The sequence below is a fragment of the Triticum aestivum genome, chromosome 6B (genome assembly GCF_018294505.1).
Source record: "Triticum aestivum cultivar Chinese Spring chromosome 6B, IWGSC CS RefSeq v2.1, whole genome shotgun sequence".
Lineage (NCBI taxonomy): Eukaryota > Viridiplantae > Streptophyta > Magnoliopsida > Poales > Poaceae > Triticum > Triticum aestivum.
In genome coordinates, this window is record NC_057810.1 from 559,151,590 (window position 1) to 559,157,484 (window position 5,895).

At 47.0% G+C, this 5,895-nt stretch overlaps 1 pseudogene across 1 annotated transcript; it reads right to left on the reverse strand.

The window, feature by feature from the left end:
• Positions 1-314: 314 nt before the first annotated feature.
• On the reverse strand, positions 315-5,678 carry LOC123137992 (eukaryotic translation initiation factor 3 subunit B-like; annotated as a pseudogene). The gene is made up of 12 exons (XR_006468731.1): positions 4,726-5,678; positions 4,349-4,636; positions 3,997-4,235; positions 3,119-3,265; positions 2,893-3,021; positions 2,606-2,734; positions 2,451-2,534; positions 2,253-2,377; positions 1,957-2,155; positions 1,336-1,871; positions 883-991; positions 315-785 (listed from the first exon to the last, which is right to left on the reverse strand). The product of XR_006468731.1 is annotated as a eukaryotic translation initiation factor 3 subunit B-like (transcript).
• Between the last annotated feature and the right edge of the window lie 217 nt (positions 5,679-5,895).

The following is a 5,895-nucleotide window of genomic DNA, read 5'->3' on the forward strand; positions in this document are numbered from 1 at the left end:
CTTTAACGGGCATGGTATTTTATTTCGTCAAATTAAATTTGAAGTACAAGCCAAATCAAAAACTAAAAATTAGTGACAGCAGTGAAGATTTTTAGAGACAACCGCAATCCATTATTTTTTTTCTCAGTTATAGATATTGTATCTAAAAATGCTGTTGTATTTAACTGGTTTAAGGATTAAATTAGCATTTCAGCATTGTGTTATGATTCAAACATTGGGGTGCTTGGTTGCTTAACCGTTTGATTATTTTCATCTCTCCCTGTCTGTCTGATGTGCAAAATCCGACGATAATAGAGAAGTGATTCCAGTACAGCTAGCCCACAAAAATCGATGAATTTATTATAAGTGCACTACTAGAAAGATTAACAAACTACGAGCTTGGTCTAAGGCAAAACGACAGCAATTCACACGACAGGCAGGAAACGAACACTCAGCAGCTTTCACTCCTGATCCAGGTCAAAGGCAACGGTTTTTTCTGTGACATCAACCAGCTCCTCCGCCTCAATCTCCTTGTATTCAGCCTCTTCTTCCTTGTCGCTGTCCTCCGCGCCTCTGAGCTGCATCCTGAATGCTCGCTCCTCCTCGTGCAGCTGCTTCCACTTGGCGACCCATGCTTCCCACACCTCTTGAAGCCGCATCCGTCTCTTGCGCTCCTCCTCGTCCAAAAGGTGGTGCACGTCCTGATCCTCGTGTTCGTACTTCTTGCTGTACCGCTTGAGGTTCTTTGAGATGTCCTCCTCCTTCTCGGGAGTAAGTAGCGACGGTGGCCTTGGGCGCCATTGGAACTGTACCATATCGTGCAAAGGGCAAGACATTAGTACTGAAGAGGGATGCAGCCATGCGTTGATTCAAACAACAAAGGATGATGGATGGAAGCTCTACCTGATAGAAGTGATCCTTTGAGACGTTGTAAATTTGCTTGCCATTGAAGGACCAGATTTGGAAACCATTTTCCATCTCATGAACCGAGGTAACTGCAGTTGCGAGATATCTGAACAAGCAAGTTACAAAACCATCTTAGTTCCTCCGTGGTAAACCAAAAACACATTTTGCTTCGACTGAATAACAAGGAAATCAATCCATGGTAAATGAAACACACTATTATTACTATTTGTTAATTTCAACTACTAAGTCCATGCAATTTGAGGGCGAGTGTTGTTTTAACAGATGAAGACAATTACAAATTTCAGCTGAGCCTCTATGTTCGTAGTGTTCAGGGTGTGATAATTCCTGTAACCTATTCAGTATATGTTTATTATATTGCTGTAACACTTGTTTTGTAAATATCACCAGATAGCGACGAGAAGAAAATTTTCAATTAAGCGATAAGCTCACCTTCCAGTAGGATCCCACATGATGTCAGTCGCCATAAAATGTTCTCCTGTCGCCATGGGCTCAAGATCATCAACGTTGAAGAACTCCAGCTGGCCATTGAAACCCATCAGCCCTGCCAGAACAATGAAACGGCCAGCAGGAGACCAGAACAATGCATTGGACTGCTTGCCCTTGAGTGTGGTGAGCTTGGACACACGACTAACATTATTGTTGACTGCTTTCATGATGTAGAAACTTATATCAGGCTTAGGCCCATCACCATGAATAACAGCAAAGCGGCGACCTTTAGGCTCCCATGCAAAGGCAATTATCTTGTCATTCTTGTTGTCCAATTCAAAGACCTCAATTGGGATGTCTCATTCCTTGATTCTGAACAGCTCGAACCCAGTGTAAATGCTCTTCTTTGTTTTTGTGTACCTATCTACCTGGAGAGCCAGATATTCTCCATTGTTTTGCCAGTACATTTTGCAGTCGCTAACACTGAAAAGGTTTTTCTGCCGAATCTCCTCTTTACCCGGAATTGGCACAAGACTGACCTTTCAACACAAAACACATATTTTAGCATTCGATGCTAACTGAATAAACATCTTAAAAGAGGTAGCTGTAGCAATTTGTACTTACCCTGGCAGGCTGATTTCCACCACCCAATTCAGGCACAAAGAGTGATATGATAGGATCAGTGGGAGACCAACTGAAGTCAACCACATTTTCTACCTTCAAGGACTTCTTATCAATAAGAGCGAACGTCTCGGTATCATAGACAGATATAACATTCTTTCCAAGCCTAGCAAAATACTTATCATCTCTTCCACCACCCCACCTTCAAAAAACACATAAATAAAAACATACTAAGCATCAAACCATGACAACCTAATAAGTTGTGCATTCACTTCGAAGTACAAAAGTAGTGGGTTCACCTGAAGATAGGCCATGAAACACCAGAGACACCCATATTTCCACCAGTAGTGAAATCATCAGCACTTCCCTTGAACTCCCACATTACTTTTCCAGTTCGTACATCAAAGATATTTAGTACAACCCTCTACAAGTATAACATTGCAAGTCAGATAGGAGACAAGATATGAACAGAAAGAAGTCTTGTCACATTCACTTACATGTGTATCTCTGGGGTTGCTGGGCTCATGGCTGCTGTAAGTGATCAAATATTTCTCACCGGGAGAGAAATCGATGAGTTTCAACTGTGACAGGTAGCTGTCAGCTAAAAGGACAATGCATATTGCATATATTTACTGTTAGCACAAACCAGTACCTGTGGATGAGCAAAGCGCATTAGACGAACAAATTTGTCATCACCACCCCACACCTGCGCGCCCTGCCTATGCACGGTCGCCAAGTGTGTTCCAAGAGGGGACCATTGAATATAGCTATCCGTCCAGTACTGTCAAAGAAGAAGGATATAGGATATGCATGAAAATTAGTTCTCCTTATAGGATATAGGAATAGGCCTCCATGACCTTTAGTTTCCATTTTCCAATAAAACTAAAAAGCAAAAGGTCTGTTAAGAAAAGGCAAAAGTTAAATTAAAAAATGAAGCACCTGCTTCTGGTACACAAGCTCAGGCATTGCCCGTCTAGCGTCATTCCAGTACACTTCCGTGAACGTACCAGCACGTATCACGAACTGATCTCTGGCCTTATCATCAGTCAGCAACTTCAGAAGATTTTCCTGCAACACACATATATAACAGTCAAGTTACATAAAACCTCTAGTAATTTAAAGAAACAAACATGTGTGTGTGTGCTGGGTGGTAGAGAGTATGCACTCCAGGAGTGTATGACTTGATTTCAGCAGGCGCCCACTCATCAGGAACTTTCATGTACTTCTCAAAGTCATCAAACATATTAACAGCAAATATGTGAGATTTGTCCAGTTTGTAGCCACGTGTTTTTTCCATAGCAAACTCAGCTTCCTGACACACTGTCAAATAAGTCTCTTTCAATCAACCAAGAGGGTCATGATAACAGAATGCAAAACAATTTATGAAAGCAAAAGTGGAGTTAAATTCGGATGGGCATTTAATTAATTTGGTCATAACAATAGAACAACTCCGCCTATGTTGTCTCAACATAGCCGGTCCCAAGCCCGGGTAAAGGAGGAGGGTTGTGATAGGCTTGGCGAGCCAACGTAAAAACTCAGCCACTCTTATGGAGATGAAACCCAAAAGTATCACCAAAGAGCTAGCTATGGACAGGGGTGCGTGGAAGCTTGCTATCCATGTGCCAGAGCCATGAGTTGGTTGCGAGATTTTATGGGTTTCACCTCTAGCCTACCCCAACTTGTTTGGGACTAAAGGCTTTGTTGTTGTTGTTGGTCATAACAATAGAACACTATCACATACTAGCAATAATCCAGTAAAACTAAAAGTACAAAGTCTTGCTACAGAAAAATCCCAACAATAAGCAATAGAACAAACTCTACCAAAACAAAGGTGTTTCCATGCATGTTTCCACTCAGCTGATTATCTTCTTCCGATCCACATACAAAAGTTAAACAGGATAGAGAGTTCAAATGGAATAGGGATGACCTTTTTCATCGTAGGAATGCACATGACTTGCAAAGGTAACAGAATCAAGCCATTGCCTCATTCCATCATGCAGATATGTATGTATAAATAAACATAACTTACAAGAAGCAACATACCTGCGGAGTATTGAACTCAATGAAGCAGTAGCCCTGGGTCTTCTTGGTCTCTGGGTCCGTAGGCATCCAAAGCCCACCTTCCTTTCACGCCAAGCTGACCATATATCTTTCGCAAAACATTCTCCAGCTTCTCGTACTTCTCTCGGGGAACAACCGGCAGATTGTCCACCACAATAATGTTTGCAAAACCTATCTCGAGCTCTGGAATGTCTTCATTCTGAAGTAAATCCTCGTCGTCGCTACAATGATCGAACGGCAACATGAATCACAAAGTCAACAAACACGCGACTCCTACCTACTTTGGCTGCTTGTGGGAAGGAGGTGGCGGGGCTGGGAAGATGATGGATGATACCTGAGGATGTCGAAGTCCTCGCCGGGCGGGAGGGTGATGGAGTCGACGTCGACGGAGTCGAGGTCGATCCCCAGCTCCCGCGCGCGCGCATCAATGACTTCCATCAAGATTGCTAGCGCCATCTTCCACGGAGTTTGGGGGCACCGTACCCGCAGGTGAGCGGCGGAGCGCAGGCGAGGGCGAGGGCGAGGGCGAGGGAGCGGCGGAGCGCAGGCGACGGCGAGCGAGCGGCGGAGCGCAGGCAACGGCGAGCGAGCGGCGGAGCGGAGGCGAGAGGTGGCGGAGCCGCTGTTCAGCTCTAGGGTTTAGGATTCTTTTTTTTGAGGGAAATACTCGTGATTATATTATGTTAAGGAAAACATTACAAGGAGACATACAGTAGATACGAGTACATCCACGCAGGATACGGAAGAACACCAAATCCAACTCAACCACACAGCCGCTGCTACCCCCATCTCGCCGTCGTCGCCGCCGGAGAGAGAAGAAAAGCGAGCAACCCCTTTAGATCCGGAGAAGCACCATCGCTTGTAAGCTTTGTGAGCCGCACAATCGTAGCCCGCCGCGAGAGGCGAGATCTTGAGCAGAGCTGAAAAGCCCAGGCGGCCGGAGCAACGCCCCATGCCGCACCGGATCCGCATCGGCCAGCTTCGCTGAAGCAGGTTCAAAGACCAATCGCCGATGAACAACCTCCAGTCCTTCATCCTTGTCGTAGCCACCTCCCGCATCCACAACAAAAGAAGCGCCAGAAGCATCTTCCCATGGAGCCGAAGAAGCGGACAAGCCCCAACCACCGCTCCACAGGGCCAAAGCCGCGAACGCCATGGGTCAGAATCCTCGACCCCCCTCGCCGTCTCGCCACACCAAAGAGCCCAGCGGTGACCGATGACGACGACGACCAACTCGCAGGATCGTAAACACTCAGATCCGCGAGACCAAAAGGACCCCAGCTCCTCGCTAGTGCCAAGAACGACGCCGGGCGAGCGAAGAAGGAGACATGGCCACTTTATTCCGCACACCGACGCCTCCTCCGCCATGACGCCGGTGCAAAGGACACCAAACCTAGAAAATCTAGGACTATATACACCGCCAGGCATCAGATCCGGGATCTCCCACCCCTCCGGCAGCCATAATGGCCACCGGAGGTGAAGGAGACCACCGGTCTTGCCGACGGGGACAGAGGAACTCCTGGATCTCGCCCTGCCCTCTTCTGTAGGCAGTTTTGAGAGAGGACGGGAAGAGAGAGCCTTTGCAACGTTCGTGTGCTGTGTGTGTTCTAGGGTTTAGGATTCGGGGGCGATGGATTCGGTCGGGGGGTTCGGGGCACTGCTATGTGAGGAGAGCCGACCCAGTAGCACGCGTGACCGGCACGTCACGTGCCGTCGTGGGCCGTTTCGTGCCAGCTACGTTGTTTAAGCGCGGGTCGGGCCGTGCCGGCCCAGATGGCCAGGTCCGTCCGGGAGTGCTCCACGGCCGCAATCCCCGGAGCTATATCGATTCGCTCGATACTCAACACTTTTTTGGAAATCCGATTCCGCTCCCACTGTGCG